The sequence below is a fragment of the Lipophrys pholis genome, assembly GCF_963383615.2.
Source record: "Lipophrys pholis genome assembly, chromosome: 1".
NCBI classification, from domain to species: domain Eukaryota; kingdom Metazoa; phylum Chordata; class Actinopteri; order Blenniiformes; family Blenniidae; genus Lipophrys; species Lipophrys pholis.
Window position 1 is genome coordinate 3,151,384 of NC_137635.1, and position 17,211 is coordinate 3,168,594.

A 17,211-nucleotide genomic window follows, 5' to 3' on the forward strand; every position below is an offset into this window, starting at 1 on the left:
CAACAGGTGGGGCTCTATGATGCAGGCCCCGTGTTGTAGCTGCATAATTATATTATATCAGATCAGACTTTATTAATCTCAAGTAGGGAAATTTGGTCATCACATCAGCAGTTTCACATTGCACAAATAGTTTTAGACAGGATTGTTGCACACAGAGAATAGACTATGTATATATGTATATATATATATAAATAAATAATTATACATATATATACACATGCATGATGTCCATAGTTGTAAAGACCTACTTAGTATGTGCTTTGTCTCTGCATGTGACCCAGATGATGTGTCGTAAATGTGCACTTTAAACACAAAAGAGACAGCAGCACAAACACACTGGAATCCGCCATCATTATTATTGTTGATGTACTCACACGTGTAGGGAAAACTAAAAGGTTCCGTCAACAGGGATTGTAGTGTTGGTTTGGCACATAATGCAATGCTATATAAGGGCAGCTGTGGCTCTCTCTCATGCCAAAAGTTGCAGGTTCAATCCTCCATCTTCCCCCTCCTAGTTTAATTCTCCTAGAATCCCAAAATACTCCCAATGACTGGATTGAGTACCTTGCACTGGATTGCATGGGTGAATGTGACTAACAATATAAAGTGCTTTGGGGACTCCAGAAGCAGTGGAAAAGCACTTAATACTGTGAATACTAAGTGAAATCCATTTACAGTCAGACCTGGGCCGATAGATGAATGATAACGAGGTGAAAACTAAGTAGCATTAGCATCAAAGCCATATGATGAAACAAACGGTTTAAGAATAATTTAATAACTAAATAAAAGTTATATGTTTTTAAAATTTCTAGGGATTTCAATGACTTATAAAGGGTTAACCTGAAACTACACAATCAGACTTACTATTCCCATTATCCATCTGCCACTCTGTTTCCTCACTTCTCCCACATTTATCTGTGTCATGATGAATTCACGAAAAGTTAACATTCATTTCGTAACATTCATAAACAATTACTGATCCTCCAAAATTGATCTCTCCTTATGTGCTCTGTAGCCAGTGGGGTGGAAAACCAGTTTCATGTTAAATGAGGCACTTTGCTCTGTTTCTGAACGAGAGGACTCACCCCTGTAGGCTTTTAGCTGACTGGCGTTGGAATATATTCAGCAGATATGCATCCATCTATAGTCTACTTTATCCCGTTTAGGATTGCAGGAGGCTGGTGACTATTTCAGAAACAACTAATAATGAGTGACGGTCAGGGCTACTTCCTGGACAGGTTGTCAGTCCACCAGAAAACCAGAACGTGCAACATTGGCATTGTCTTCGGATGTTCTTTCCACGAAGCTGGAGGATCCCAGAACTCAAACTGGGGTCTTAACACAACGTTAGGTTGTTTGATTTTCATCTTTGTCAATACATTTCTTTGTCTTTTTAAACACAGACATGAGATTTACAGTCATTTTAGCAACTTTAATCAAAAGTAACACGGTAGATTCCGCTTCTTAAGCCAATAACCTGTTACTTGTCTGTGATCGATGTTATCGTGCAGGTTAACACCGCGACAATAAACCTGGTTATACAGTTTTTATTCCAGCGTGCAAGAGGGTACAAACAACTTGCATTTTCTTCCAAAGTCGCCTCATAAATATGAGAAATTACATCGAAGACGTGAGGACACAGATCAAATGCAGTGTGTGTGTGTTTTACTTATTTTTGGTCATGAACTAACAGATCGTCAACAAGGATTTGCCAGCACATCTAACAGGGTCCTCACATCCTGCATGAGCCTACCGAGAGGATATTACAAAAGTGATGAAGAATATTTAATTCTGCAGTAAATACACGGTGAATATCTCAATGTGGTGATAAACAATATCCGGATGGCACAAAACACCATGAAAGAGCTTAATATCGAGAGCAGATATCCAAATCAGCTCATATGGGCTCAATGGAAGCCAATAAACAGAGGCACTCTGCCTCTCCTGACCTTCACTTCTGGTTTAGATCGGGGCGATACGGCAGGCGCAACCTCAATAAAACCCATACAATGGAGTAAAATAAATAGATATTAAATTAAAGCAGAGGCAATACTGGCTGAACTGCTGCAAGAATTCAAGAACAAAAGCCTCTTTGTGCAGTTTAATATGGTCCACAATCGCTACCTCATGATACATTTTCCCAATCATTTTCATCTCTTGCCTCGAAGTATCATCACATATAGTAATCTTGTAGTGGAACTTGCAAATGACTTTGTGTGTGTGTGTGTGTGTGTGTGTTTGTTTTATTTATTAAACACGCTCCGTGCTCCTAGTTTGGCCTTTTCGGTCGGAGTTAATATCAAATCCATAATCTCTTTCATCTCTGAGTGTCCAGGGAAGGAGTTTGTGGTGTCAAACCTTGTCACAAGCTCCTGTTCGCCCCACGCCAACTTAACACTGGTACAATTCATTACTCTTTTCTCTGAAAAAGTATTTTTCGGAAAAAAAAAACTATTTCTCATTGATTGTGGACACTCTTGCTTCATAATCCAGTTTGTTGTCATCTGGCGTTTGTTGTGAGCTAAAACTGAGGTCCTTTTCAAATTCACTGCATCCTCACAAAGGTGTCCTGGAGCCTTGTGTCCATACCATTGTCAGTGTTAATGTAATTTTCATCTAATGCACCTCAAGAGCTCCACTGTGTGTATGAGGAGGTTTTTTTTAAGGGTTTTCATGTCTCCTCTGAAGTGTTATTAGGTACCAGGGTTCATACTTGGGGCTTAGCGACCGTATTATTTAGCGATTTGTGACCAAGAAAGTAACACTAGAATCTCCACAGTGTGTTTCTCACGTTTACAAATAGTTTTTTGGTTTTCACATATAAAAAGGTGACAGTGTCACGTGGTGCAAATAGAAAGGCAGAAGTGGAAGAAGATCATGATTTCTAACACTGATGATATTTCCATTTTCGATCTCTCAAATCAAATATCTCATTTGCAACAGTAATGGCTACATGACACCGCTGATGGTCTGCACACTAATTTTCGCTCATTTCCTTTGAATTATTAATATGAGAGATTCTCCATATGCTCTCTGAGGATTCGCGCCCATTCGTTTCAGTGAAAATTAGCATTTTACAGTGAAGAGTATGAAGAGCTTAACTGCCCCAATCAAATGGGGGGTGATTTAAATCCTGTCTTATCAAGATGTCTAATAGTGGTTGCAGCTGGATGGCCTGAAAATATACCTGGACCTCAATCACCTGTATAATGAGGATGGCTTCACCTGAAGAAGTCTGGGTTATGTAAAGGGGTTTGCAATAGGACTGTAAAACAAACATTTGAAATATGTTTTGTGTGTGGGTGTGTGTGTGGTGTGTGTGTGTGTGTGTGTGTGTGTGTGTGTGTGTGTGTGTGTGTGTGTGTGTGTGTGTGTGTGTGTGTGTGTGTGTGTGTGTGCAAACTGAACAACTAATAATCTCATAAACACAGTTGAACTTGCATTAAAACTCTAAAGCATTCCAGTCTAAAAACCAGCTTCTAAATCGACCTCAGAGAGCTGGCCTGCCTCTGTAATTATTTATGCCATATGAAGAGCTAATTTGAATGTTAAAGTTTAATTGTTCAATTATCACTGGACGTGAGAGGAGGCCTTGATGCCATTTCATCATGTATGAAAATAGTGCCGAACCCCTCATGCCACGTATTGTAATAGTTGGCAATTATAGCGAGGGCTCTCTACCTGAGTTGATTGATGTAGGCTGAAAAGCCTTTGCTACCTGCCTGGTGCAGTCATTGGCACTGAAGTGTGCATCCATTCAGCCTGCGGAGCTGAACCAGCCATACTCTCAATGTGGAAAAGGGCCTCACCCAGCTCCTGATAGACGGCATAAATACCAGCTCGATGAGGACTGCCGAGGACAACATGTTAAAACAACATTATCTCAGAGTAAACAAGACGAGGACTCGCTTTCATTGTCATCATCAGACGGTGACGGGGAAGGAAAGGACTTATATACTTGGTTGTTAAGAAGATCAATCAGGGGTGTCTCATTTCAGGTTTGGGTTACATCAATAAAGGGCATTCTGTGTGTTACTTTAAATAAGGATGAGTGTGTTCAAATGAATTTTTTGATGTATTAAGTCCTCTTCACTACTGTGACTCTCTCCAGGCTGGTTGTTGACAAAAGCCTGTCACTTTCAATTCTTCATGTTTCTGCAGCATTCAGCACGGAGCTCATCCCCACACCATGGATTTCAAGCTGAAGTGCAAAACTTGCTGCAAAGCACTGTTTTGTTCTAGTTCTTCAGTTTTGCATTATGTTTGCTCATCTACATTAGTTCAAAATCTTGTTTACTATAGCAATAGGAAATAAAAATACGACAAAGTATAAATCATGCAAGGAAATCGATGCAACACAGAGAACACAATTATGACAGCATGATTGAATGTCAAATTAAAACGATCTAAATCCAGTTTGATTTCTAAAGGTAAAGAATTCACTTTTAATTCTACAGACAAGATTTACACATTACAATTCAAACTCAGTGCTTCAGATGTTTCTGAGCCTGAAGGTCCAACTGGAACCACAACGACACTGATCTCCGGAGGAGGATAATGTCTTTTCACCCATTTTCACTCATAGGTTTCATCTTTGATACGCTGCCATAAAAAGAAAACCCACAAATTACAAAATCAAATATATTTATTTTTGCTTTTAGCTTGGAATTTCACCTTGAGAAGTCTTGATTTGCTGCTCTACAGCTTTGGAAAAAAAAAAAAAAGGTTTGCTGAGGATCATCTGTTGGCTCCATTCTTTGTGGATTTATGTTTAATGACCTTTTCCCAGAGGCCAAGTCTGTAACTCACAAAATGTTATTATGATTATTATGGCTATTTATTGTGCTTCACCAAATAAACATGTGAGAATAAAAAAATAAAAAAAAAACCAGAGCTCTCTGTATATAAAAGAAGTAGATCATAAGAGAACTGCCATCTACTTTTCTGACCATTTAAATTCAATCAACATCAAAGGGGCTCATCGAGTAGACAACTGCAACACCAAATTTGTCAATATCATTTTGCATCATCTCTGTGATCGTCGACAGCTGTAATTTAGACATTTGTCATGTAATTATAGCTCCACAATCAGTTCTGAATGACCTGGGATGTTGACCAATGATTATGGTATATTTCATGCTCTTTCAGGGGCCCAGATGGATATCCGGGAGACAAAAGGGAGGCCTTTGCTCTTCGGCAGCAGCTTTTCAATATCCTCATTAGGTTACTAAATTACCATATGTGTCTAATTTGTAATTAGTTCCTTCAGAAAAATGGGTGAGACAATTCCTTTGTTTGAGGGCGGGCACTCTATTAAAGGACATTACGTGCTTAAGAGCTGCAACAACAACACTGGTAGATCATCTTTTTTTTTGTTTTAAATACACAGTTATGGATGGTTTTTATATAAAAAAAATCATTTCACACTCTTTGCAAATCAATTTGTTTGGACTCTGAGGGGTTGTAAGACAAGTTTCATTTACAGACGTATTAAAACATTTCAGCTGAAAGAATAAATCGTGCTTTGTTGTGCAGTGTAAGGTAAAAGAATTGATCGAAATGGGTGATTTCACTGAAAATTGTAAATTGGTATTATATATTTTACAAATATTTGAAACTTGATCAAGTTTTCTTCAACTTGAAGTTGCAGTGTGCTCACTATGAGGAGGGCAGGGTCCACCAAGACAGTTTAGAGAGACAGACATACAAAGAATTCAGTTAAATAACCTGTATTCTGCAATTTTATGCATTTTTTTTATCTCACAGTTTTTTTTCCCTCAATAATGAATAAAAGAACAAGTTTGGTGTATTTTTAATGCCTTGTGAAATTCTAGGTTGTTTCATTTGAGGGAATCAAATACTCCATACCACGTGACAGTGATACACAGCCCCTTTGATGAGTGATTTGTTGAACCAGACGTACAACAGCAGGTATTTTCAGTTCTTCCCAAACAGCAGACGATCCTTTCATGTTCCCTTAAAGTTGGCAGTCACAAACTGAAACAAGGGTACAATTGTGGTTGTCACCAAACAATGACGTTTTTTCTTCCCTTTAGTCCCCAAATCCCCCATATCATCTCTACACAGATGAGCAATTTGTCTGTCATGAGGTCTTGGGACACCGGCCCACTCTGGGCTTATTTCACTGACAACACTGTTATTAGAGGTAAGCCGAGCCAGGGGCAAATGAATCTGCCTACTGTTTGGAAGGCCAGAGCTCTTTTCAGCGATTAATTCGATAAATATATTAATTATGAATCTGGATGACAGTACAATCAGATTGTCCGGCTTCCAGACTTAGCCTTTTGTGATAATTCGGCTTTGAGATTGGCGCTCCTCAGGTTTCAGGAGCTATCATCCCCTGGTGCTCAAGCTCTTATCAGCGCCTGACCCATTCACTCAGTAATTTCCTGTGTGTTGTAATTAAATGGGGGCTTTCTGATTGCAAGTGACTCTCTTTAAGAGGTGCTTCTTGGGTTTCAGGTGCAAGGGATGTTGAGTGGACGGACTGTTTCCCTCGCCCTCTGCAGGATTTAACAGGCACTGAAACTCTGAAGTTTACGCTTTACACAGCAGTTTGTTAAACGGTTTACAATTCTGGTTAGAATAGAATAGAATAGAATAGAATAGGCATTCATTATGAGGTAGGCAGGTACGATATCGATAGATAGATCGATCAATTTACCATTTGAAATTGTGACGTCCTTTTTATTGGCACTGTGTGCCGGGATCTTGTGTCTACTGCTTCAAATGTGAAGAAATCCTCCACTGAAATTAGATCACTGATGTCTATTGTTGTGGGTGATTCTACCTGTCCAGCTCCACTTGGATACAGTTACAGAACTGGCTGATGGGTATCTGGAGCGTGGCGTAGAGCCTGTGGCTGACAAATGGCAGCAGGTAGAGGAAAAAGCCCAAGTGAAAGTAAAGTGAAAAGCAAACTTGACTCCTGCCATCATAACTGGCGAAATTGTGTAAGTCTACACAAAATAATTATATTAATTCAAATTCAAATAAATAAAATATGAGCTGAATGATTGGAGTGTGGTTGTCTGATGTTGAGAAACAAGCCAAGAAGCATGATTTAGACTTTTATTTCCTAGTCAGGTGGGAGATGGGAAATACAGCCAGCAGCCACGATGCACTGCTTTTATTCATCTTTCGGCCCAGCTGACTCATGCTGATAAACATCTATAAGTCTCCGGTCTGCTGGTTGTGTTCGCTGCGGAAACCTTGAGTACGATGAGAAAACCAAAAGTAGCACAGGGAGAACATGCAAAACATTCTAGCAACGGGCAGAAAAGACGTCCTGTACCTCTCTGTCTTGCAGTTCGGTGGGATCACACTGTCACTGTGTGCGCTCTCCCTGAACATCTCTGATGCATGAAGTGGGTGCCTCTCGTTGTTCATGATAATGTTCATATTTTCTGAGCGTCGTCACTCAAACTACCAGCTTAGTTCTTCCATGTCGGATTCCAGTGAGAGGAGTTCAGTCTTTTCAGTCCGTTTCTGTTTGCTGCACAAGCCGAAGATAATGTGCAAAAGGTAAGTCTGTGATTTGACAAATTTCAAGTGTTTAAATAAGGCATGATAAAACAAATCATTAGGTTTAATTAAAAGTGTCAGAGTCAATGATTTATTGTAAAATCCTGCTGAAAAAGAAATGCTCATTGCTTTGATAAGTCACACTTCACCTGTGTAAAGAGACAATTACAGTAAAAATGGTTATTTGTTTTTCACAAATATACTTTTTGGTTATGACAAATTAGTCAATAATCTGTTCATACAAAGTGTTTGATAGTTTCATATTCCTATAATGTTTATTCAAACGCAGTTTCCTCTGGAGTGGTATCCAGAAACGTGATTTAGCTCTGCTCTGCTGCCTCTGGAGGCACAAAAGGTTTCCCTGCTGCCCTATTTCACTTTTCTCTCTCTTGTAGCACCGGGGCCTATAATTAAAATCAGGGTTTTTTTCATATGGCCGGTGAGCGCTATTAATTCAGAGAATGGAGCCATTATGGAGGTTGCGGCTCCCAGGGTAGCACTGGGGAAGAGGTGGGGCAGTGGCTTTTCAGCATTAATGGCCCCTGTGTGTGCCTGCTATTAATCTCAACAAGGAGTGAAGTGGCTTTTTTTGCAGCTGCAGAAGCAGGACAATGCTCCCGGAACGCCGCAGAGATTAAATCCAGTTTAGTCTTGGGTCCTTTACCGTGACCTTTGACACCACAATCGGTTCCAATGGTTTGCTCGTATTTACTCTCCATTACTCTGTGAATGAAATTAAGAATCTTGCAGGATCAAACTTGCATCGCAAAGATGCAATAAACAGATCAATTCTGTGCAAGTGCAGTCATTTACACACACATGCATACACACAAGCACACACATTTGTTTGCTTTTTTTTTTTTTCTTCCAGGCATTCTTCTGGCTGAAAGCCCAGACTGGAGGTCACAGCTTATCACTTTCAAACATTTTAAATAATTCATGTTTCTATGACAAGCAAGACAACCAATTTACAAACACTATTACAAGACGACGGACAGCGAGCAGCAGGAAGATGACAGAGTGGATAAAAAACAGCACTGACCTTGCTTTGCCACAAGGAGGAACCAATGATTAAATTTTGCTGCAGCTGGAGTTCATTCTTCCTTCATGACACATTAATTTAATGGATCCTCTCAGCCAGTTTGTAATGCTGCAGTCTTTCACTAGATGGCAGGAGTGCATGATTTATTGCTGAGCTTGCGTCATCTCGACACAGAACTCCTAAAACAATCACTTTTATTATAAACCAGCCACCTGAACAAACAGTAGAGTGTCTTCCCTCTTGTGTTTGGCCAACAGTGTGGTCACTTCTGCCGTTTTCGAGTTATTATTATTTTTTAAATCCATAAAATGAATCCAAAATAAAGTGATATGTCAAATGTGTTATTTAATCCCAGTCATATAAGTGCAGTGACACGCTTAATTAGATGTATTCATCTCCATCTGTACAGTGTCATAAATGTTCCACAAAAAATGAAAACATGCAGTTGCCTTCACGTGACAGCTGCATGCTGGAGAGGACTCACCAGAGGTTAATTGCTGTATCCTGCAAGCTAGATAAGACTCCTCCATGCACACATGGAGGAAAAAAAAAGAAAATGAATAAAGCCCACTGTTTAATTTATGTAATCATGTCAATATAGAATTAATTTTCTCCGGCTAAATTCTGTTTTCATCCGATTGTTGCATTTTATTCGTACTGGCTACGTTAAGCCGGAAATAAAAGGATAATTATTACGCATTAGTGTGCCTAATTAAGGTTTTTCTCAAAGGTGAATGAAACGCTGATGACATTTTTTTTGGGGGGGGGGGGGGGGGATTTATTAAATTACTGTGAAATCAAATTAGGACAGCAAATTAATCCTTGCAGTGAATTAGATCAGTGAATGAGAAAATTGACTTTTCAGCACAATGCAGCGGCTCATATGGAAGGATTGAAATAAAACACTGCCGGTTGTCTGGCTCAGATCATTGTCAGGAATAAACAGGAAAAGGTATTGTTCGACTAATTGAAGATGCCAGCATGGACCTTATTTACATTTAGGCGGGGAGCGGGAACCCTCACAAAGTACTCTCTGCTCTCCAGGGCATGCGTCCTTCATTACTGCATGTACCTTGATTAAGGCCCTGTTTACAGGACAACGTTTGACGTGACAGCACCTAATCCGTTAAAAAAAATGAAGTGTGTTTACACTGCAGCAGCGGACACAGAGACAACAATGTAGTTAGTATGCCCGGCCACAGGAGGGCGCTGTTGCTTGATTGTGTAATTAAAATACACGGAGAACAATACACTATAAACGTGTAAAAAATGGAGAGCACCCGACAGCCGCATGGACTGATGACGCATCGGATGCTATCAGGGAGAGTCTCAACTATTAAACTACTGATCTGGACGATAAAACTAGAATATGGACAGCGAGTCGTACCATTGCTGGGCGCCATGTTTGTTTACAACTGAATGAGCAGGAGGGAGGGTGAGAGATGCGCATGCGCAGTAACAGACTCTGTCGCCTTCAGCAGTCTCTGCAGGAGGGATTAGCGGCCGTGAAAGAATCTTCCCACCTTGGGAGCCGGATTAAAAACGTTGCGGATACAGTGCATCCACACACTGGTGCCGTGTAAACGGACCCCCCAAAAGTGAAGAAAGTTTTGCGGATACATTTGAATTCGTTGTCGTGTAATCTGGGCTTTCTCTCACACAGACACGAGTTTCACACTAGAAATGCTCCTGCCGTACACTCTTCACCTGAGTAAATCATGACGATATGCAACATTTTCTTAAAGGCCAATGATAATGTACATAAAGCAGACTGCCTGTCTGATTTCGCCTGTCAACTGGGATCAGCTGCACCGTTCCACGACACTGAGTTACACCAAGTGGTGTAGAAGATGGATTAGATAAGGTGTCTGATTTTGTGACAAGCCAGATGATCGATTTGGCTTTTCGATCCTTAGGCCAAGCTCGGGTAGGTACCTCTCGTTCTCTTTAAGTACCAACGTTATGCAGATATTGGTGTTATTAATCTACTCAACCCTCCTCATGAACACAAAATCAGATTAAACAATTTCTCTCTGGAATTAATAAATTATTTATATGGTCAAGGTGATGATGGTAATATTTATTTCTTGTGCCTTTGCAACTATTATACTTTTGTCTTTGTTTTTGTCTTTTGTTTTCATGTCGAGGTTAGGCTACGAATGGCACTTGGGAATTTATTTTTCTGTGTACTAAATCTCATTGTGGGCATGAGGGTTGCGCAATTGCCGAGAGCCATTGTCCTGTATGCATGTTGTGTGTTCTGAATGTTGTTGTTTTTGTATTATTGTTTTGCCAGTTTTCTTGTTTTTTTTGTTTCTGTTTTTTTTTTGAGATGCTTGTTTTAGGGCCCCAAATAAATACATTTCTATTCTATTCTATTCTATTCTATTCGATTGTACTGTGATCACTTATTCAATGGTCATCAGATTAACATCCTCAACATGTGAAGCAGGTACAGCAGTCAGTTGGTTGGTCGTTTTAGATTTACTTACTTTACAGTAAAGATAACCAGGTTTCATTTATAGACCTAGAGTTTACAGGTTTTTGTGTTAAGCATGATCTGAAATATTGATTCCTGGCATATTGAACACACAGAGCCAAAAGTTTTATTTTAACGATTCTAATGAGAACATGTGGATATTCTCTCATCACGTATTTTATGAAGGTGAATTATAGGAAAAGACAATTGATAGATGACAGCAAGACAAGACATATCATTCAGTTTACTTTGGGTGGAAAATGCAAAACATAAATAATAGAGACATAGGATAATGTAGTTAAAACTGGTGGATCTTCCCCCCTGATATTTTGTTTTTAAGTCATCTAAGAAAACATATATTCCAAAAATCTGATATTTAGTGATATGGTGTGAGGGTGTAGTGGACTAGTCCCTTTGAGCATGTTAACGTTTCATTTTCATTGTATTCACTGTACTCATTATTTTGTTTATGTCCATCCATCCATCCATCCATCCAAACAATATGAATGAACTAACATATGTATATCTGAGACCGCTTTCAATGTTATTGCTGCCACAAGGAAAAAGTTTTGATTTGAAATATAAAACTTATCAAGTTCAAGTGGGCGATGAAACTTCAAAAACACAAGACAAAACATATTATCTGGTTTAAGGCTTGTCGAGCTGCCTTAAAAAAAGAAAATCACACCACAGACACCGTGATTTGTGGGAAAGTTGCAAATAATGAGATCAATACATTGCAAATTGTGGCTGATGTAGGAAAAAAGCCTTCAAAGCGCAGTGTCGCTGTGAACTCATCTGTAAAATAAAGAGATGAAAGACAGACAGCGTCATAAGTGAGTTGCTGCATGGCATGGATCGACAAGGCAGAAAGAGCCTTTTTTATTTTATAATGATGCTGAAATCACACTGGGTTGCACTTTTCCCAACATCAACACCGGCTCATAAAACGGCTCATTATTCCAGGTTCAACAGCTTTACATAATGAAGCTTTAAATCTGACACCATCCTTCAAATATCTGGACTGAAAACATTTGCAGAAAAGTGTCCTGCTGAAGCTCATTATTGCTGCCAAATGTTTCTCGGCCCAGATATTAACAAGAGGGTAAAAGGTATCTGTCAGCATTGAGTGTGAAACACCATGTCGAGCTATAAACCTCTCTTATTCTGTCTGTAACTGTTTCCCAGTTGCATCCTTGAACACACGCTGCCAGTAACTCCCCTGGGTCTATAATGAAAATAAGCCTGGACTCAAAAGTCCAGTGGCTGTTTTAACACTGGGCTGATTATAAATTGCTGATGGTGAGCTCAGTCCCGGTGTTGGTTTTCCTCTACAGCACAGTTGATGTGAAAGGACGGGCTTCAGATTGTGCTGGAGCGTCGGACGGTGTGCTGCCCAGCCAGGCATACAGATGGAGGACATGGACAAAAGCATCTTATGGGGGAAGCACTCAGAGGTTTCATGAGATTACCTTAATGTACAATTGTGAGCGATGCATCAACATTAGCAGCAGTTTAGTGTTGTAGCCAGTTGAGGTAAAGCCAATTTGAAGTACTTCTGGATTATTGAACATCAATTATACATCATAATTATACTTAAATATTCATTTAATAGCCTCTAGGAGTGGCATTTTGGTGTAGTACAGGTTTTTCATTCAATTTGTAAAATTGTTAGGCTATAAGAGAGCAGGAGGGATAAAATGCTTGTATTATAAATCTACAGCATATATATCAGCTATGGTGACAATATGAAAGCTAAAAAACACATAGATTAGCAGCAATATGTTGTGTAGTTGTTGTTTTTTTTTTTATCTGATCTGATTCAGTTCATTTTCATTTCATTCATCTAAGTGAGAAAAAGAAATACCTTCTTACCAGGAAGCAACATGAAGCAGAATCTAAACTCAGATGTGGTACAAACCAGCCTCTACTAGTTGGGTGTTATGGGAGATAAAAAAAAAAAAAAAAGGAAATAGTGCATAACAACATCACAAGACGATGAGACCAACAACTTTTAGTGCCAACACCGGGAATAGTTCTGCAAAGTGTCAGAGAGCAATGGCAGAGTGGAGAGAGAGAGAGGGAGAGAGAGAGAGAGAGAGAGAGAGAGAGAGAGAGAGAGAGAGAGAGAGAGAGAGAGAGAGAGAGAGAGAAAGAGATTCAGTGGCTTGTTCAGTAATGAATGCATGAAGACAGAGAGAGGGGAGATGCATCAAAGACGGTCCTTCATTAGTCTACAGTTGTGGCAGCAGAGCCATGAAGTGGTTAGTTCAACAGCTCTCATATTCTGCTGGATAGATTGCAAAAGTAAATGCGGACGTAACACAATTTTATACTGAATAAATAGTGCACATATTACGTACGAAAAGAATTTGGTTCCTCCTGTAACCTTTAACTTGTGCACTTGTTTCCCGGGGGGAATCTATTTGCCCAAACACCGAGAATAAAGGACAAAAAGGTAATAAACTGTCTAAATTGCAGTCTACTGTTCAAAGGTTGGTGGCTTGTAGCTCCTTCAATCTATGAAACATTTACATTACAATTTACACTCCCAGTTGAAGCTGGTCGTCCATTTAGTTTTCTTTATAAAAGGTCACAACAGCTGCTAACATGACCTTATGTTTCTGACCCTTATAGCAAAGTAGAAGAAATTCTAAATTGCTCAAGTAAATACAGTCAAATATAATATATAAAGAAGTGAAACAGGATTATATGAAATTATCGAATGAAATCTCTCAATATTGTGACCGTATATACTCGCTCATAGCGCCGTGTTGTGAAAAATAAATATGATGGACAGCATGTGTGTGAAATAACGTGCGTGTCGTACCAGTGAGTCAGAGAGGGAAATCTGTGTTAATGGGTTTGAGCTTCAAAGCAGCAACCTGCTTTTACTCACAATCAAGAGCGGCCGCGTAATAAGCAGACAGGGTTGATTACATGATGTAATCACAGACAAAGAGACATCTGAACGGAGTATTTTTAGCCCGACGTCTTCAATCGGATTTGAACAGCCTCATTAGGCCAGAGGCTCTCTTGATCTCTCGTGGACGGAACCCTCCAGGGCCTGTTTGATGGGAACAGGTAGCTGGTGATTATTCAGGACTTCTTCAGTGTCATGAATGAATGTGAAAATCTAAACCAAGCCTCGACAAGATTTTACGGGACGATTTGAACTCTGTGAAGGTCAGAAGCATTTCTCAGAAGAACGGTTGACAGGAGGTTTCACATACGGGCCAAGAAGAATTTAATCTCAGCAAAATGCTGATATTTTTCTTGAGAAGACATTCTACAAAGAAGATGTCGTTTCTTGTCGTTTCTTGATTAGTGAAGGAGTTGCTGTGGCCAAAGGGTGAATTTTAAGGGAGGGCACAGGGGATACCAGGAGTTAGATGAAAAAGTGACAAAAACAAAGTGTGCCAAGGACTTTTTGCTTCATTATTTAAATTATTAAGTGGGGGGAAAAAAATGTGTTTGTTAAGAGAGTGCATATAACTTCTTCATCTTTCCCTGTGGATTCACTTGTATGGTTATATTGCTCTTCCTTAAACATTTAGGTTAATATTAAGTGTAGTAATACACTTCCTGTTTAGATTACTTTTAAACCTGAGGGCAGTTAAAACAGGAAATTGAGGTGTTTTAGTTCCATATCAGGAGACAATGATGGGTGGAAGCAATAAATAACATCATTTGAAAGCAGGGACGATGAAAATGGAAGGTAGATAGAAAATCCACCCCTGTCTGGTGGGGAGACGTTACTACATCTGAGCAAACGGTATTACATCATGCTGCCTCTTTATCTACATAAATATAAAAGCTAGTAAATTTATTTCCCCAAAAATGAAAGGGGTTAAGTATAAAAACATATTTAACTATATTTATATGTACACTCAGTGGCTTTGACAAGATGTATAAAGCCCTGTTCAGCATTAGACTGGTGGTGGTAAATTAGTCAGGAGGACCTCTCAGCAATATTGTGGGCAGTGTCAAAGCTTTGCTGCTCTCACCCTGTCCAGTGAGTGTCCTGTGAAGTCTTCATGAGTCTGAAGATTTACCGCTCTACCTGCCGCTTCATGCATTGTTTATGCTCCGAGTTACTTAACACAGTCACCGTCTTACAGATTTTTGGACAAAAATTCCCAAATTTGTCTCCAAATTAAGTAGAATGCACAAGTCCTGCAGTGCAAGGTACAACAAGTGACAAGTGTATATTTGAGGACGTCAGGAGAAATGCAGGCGCTAAGGCATACATGCAGGTTTAAAATTCACTCCGGCCTGCCTATCAAGGGGAAGTGAAGTGTGGAATTGGAACTGGCAGGAAATTCAAATCCACACTGTCACAGCACAAAGAAGGAGTGCTGCGGGCTCTCTCCCATCCCTCCATCTCTCTCAGTCAAGTCCTGCACTTGTTAAATCTTCTGACAAGCGGTATTATCTTCAAAGTGCAGATCTGCGGATTTAAAGATCTTGTCTCAGCCACAGTAAACATGACAGATTTGCAACAAAACTGAAATTCTATATTCAGGGGAGAATGACAACATAAATCACTGAAACAGTGAAGATCAACTGATTAAAGCGGTCCACTTGGATTGAAGTTTAGTCTGATAAACTGCCTTTGATTGTAAGAATAATGCTTATAACAAGATATATTAATACCCCGATTATAAACAGCCATGCATCAAAAAAAATGATTTAATTCATCAAGTTAATTTTGTGAATTTTGATGATAGTTTCCATCCGTACATCTTCACTGCTTTATAAATATCAGTGTCATGGGAGGCTTTAGCCAAGCTGATTATGGGTGAAATCATGAAGTAATTCCTTTATTTATCAGGGGTGCACAGTAGTACAGTGATGCATTTAATTTATTCAGGAAGGAGCTGTAGGAAGCCGCTGTACAGCACCCAGGGGACATTTAAAGTTTGATGTGATGGTGATTTGGCAAGACAAGCACTGGATTTCACTTTCTCCAAAATCTTTTTTTTTTTTTTGCCTCTCCGTGGATTCAAACTGGCAACCTTCCAGTTACAGGCTATCCTTGCTAAATCAAATCAAATCAAAATCAAAATTTTCAACTGTAAGAGGGAACTGGAGTATCCAGAGAAAACCCATAAACATTGAGAACATGCAAACCAATCTGATCGAGGGACTCTGTTGCTGCGTGCTGAGAGCATTAATCATTACACAACTTAGCGGCCATATGCTGCAATTTCTTGACCATAAAATCTAAAGGTTTTAATAATGGCTCAAAACACATTTTTTTTTTAAATAACATTTATACATTAGATTGTAATCATTCATTGAACAGAAACATTTTATATACTGTAAATCCCTTTGAGTCTTTTACATGTATTTGTTTATAGGAATAAACAGCTGATCTAAAAAAAAAAAAAAAGCATTGCTATTTATAATAGCAGTCAACATTATTACACAAATGATTTACTGCTACAGCAACACGCACATGTTAACACAACTAACTTGCATGAATCTTACCTTCAGAGTGTTTTATGATAAATTTATTTATTGTAAGATCAGTATAGTTTCTGTCTTTCACCAATGTCTTGTTGTTTTGTTTTTTTTGCCAATCTCAGACTGATTAACCTTTCAAAGCATCTTCTATATCTTGATTTGTTTCAGGGTGACAGTGCGTGAAGCCAAGAGGAGTCACACCACATGTCTGTCTTCATTCAGGCTTAATTCATATGTCGGCATAGCTATAATACTTGCTTTACAATAACATGTATTTGGGGTGGATTTAAAGATGATGGCAATGTTTGTGTGGGCAAAATCCTTCTTCTACTCATGTAGAAAGACATTTTTGCCAACTGAAACAATAAGCTCCATCACAAGCATTATCTATTCACCCATGCACACTGCATCATTCATTTACATCACTCCTACCCCTCAAAGATGTATTTTTAGAGGAACTCTTTTCCACTGGCATTATTGTCTCTGGAGCTGACATTTAATTATGAAAAGAATAATTACTGCACTGCCTACAAAAAAAAAGCTGCACTTGCATCTGGGATCAACTGGTGGCGCCTTGCTGATAAGGCCTGACAGTTGAGAGCTGTGCAGGGACGTGACGGCACTTGCATTACAGTGCTTGAGAGCGCCTTCCTCCAAAGGCTGATTCCCCCATCAC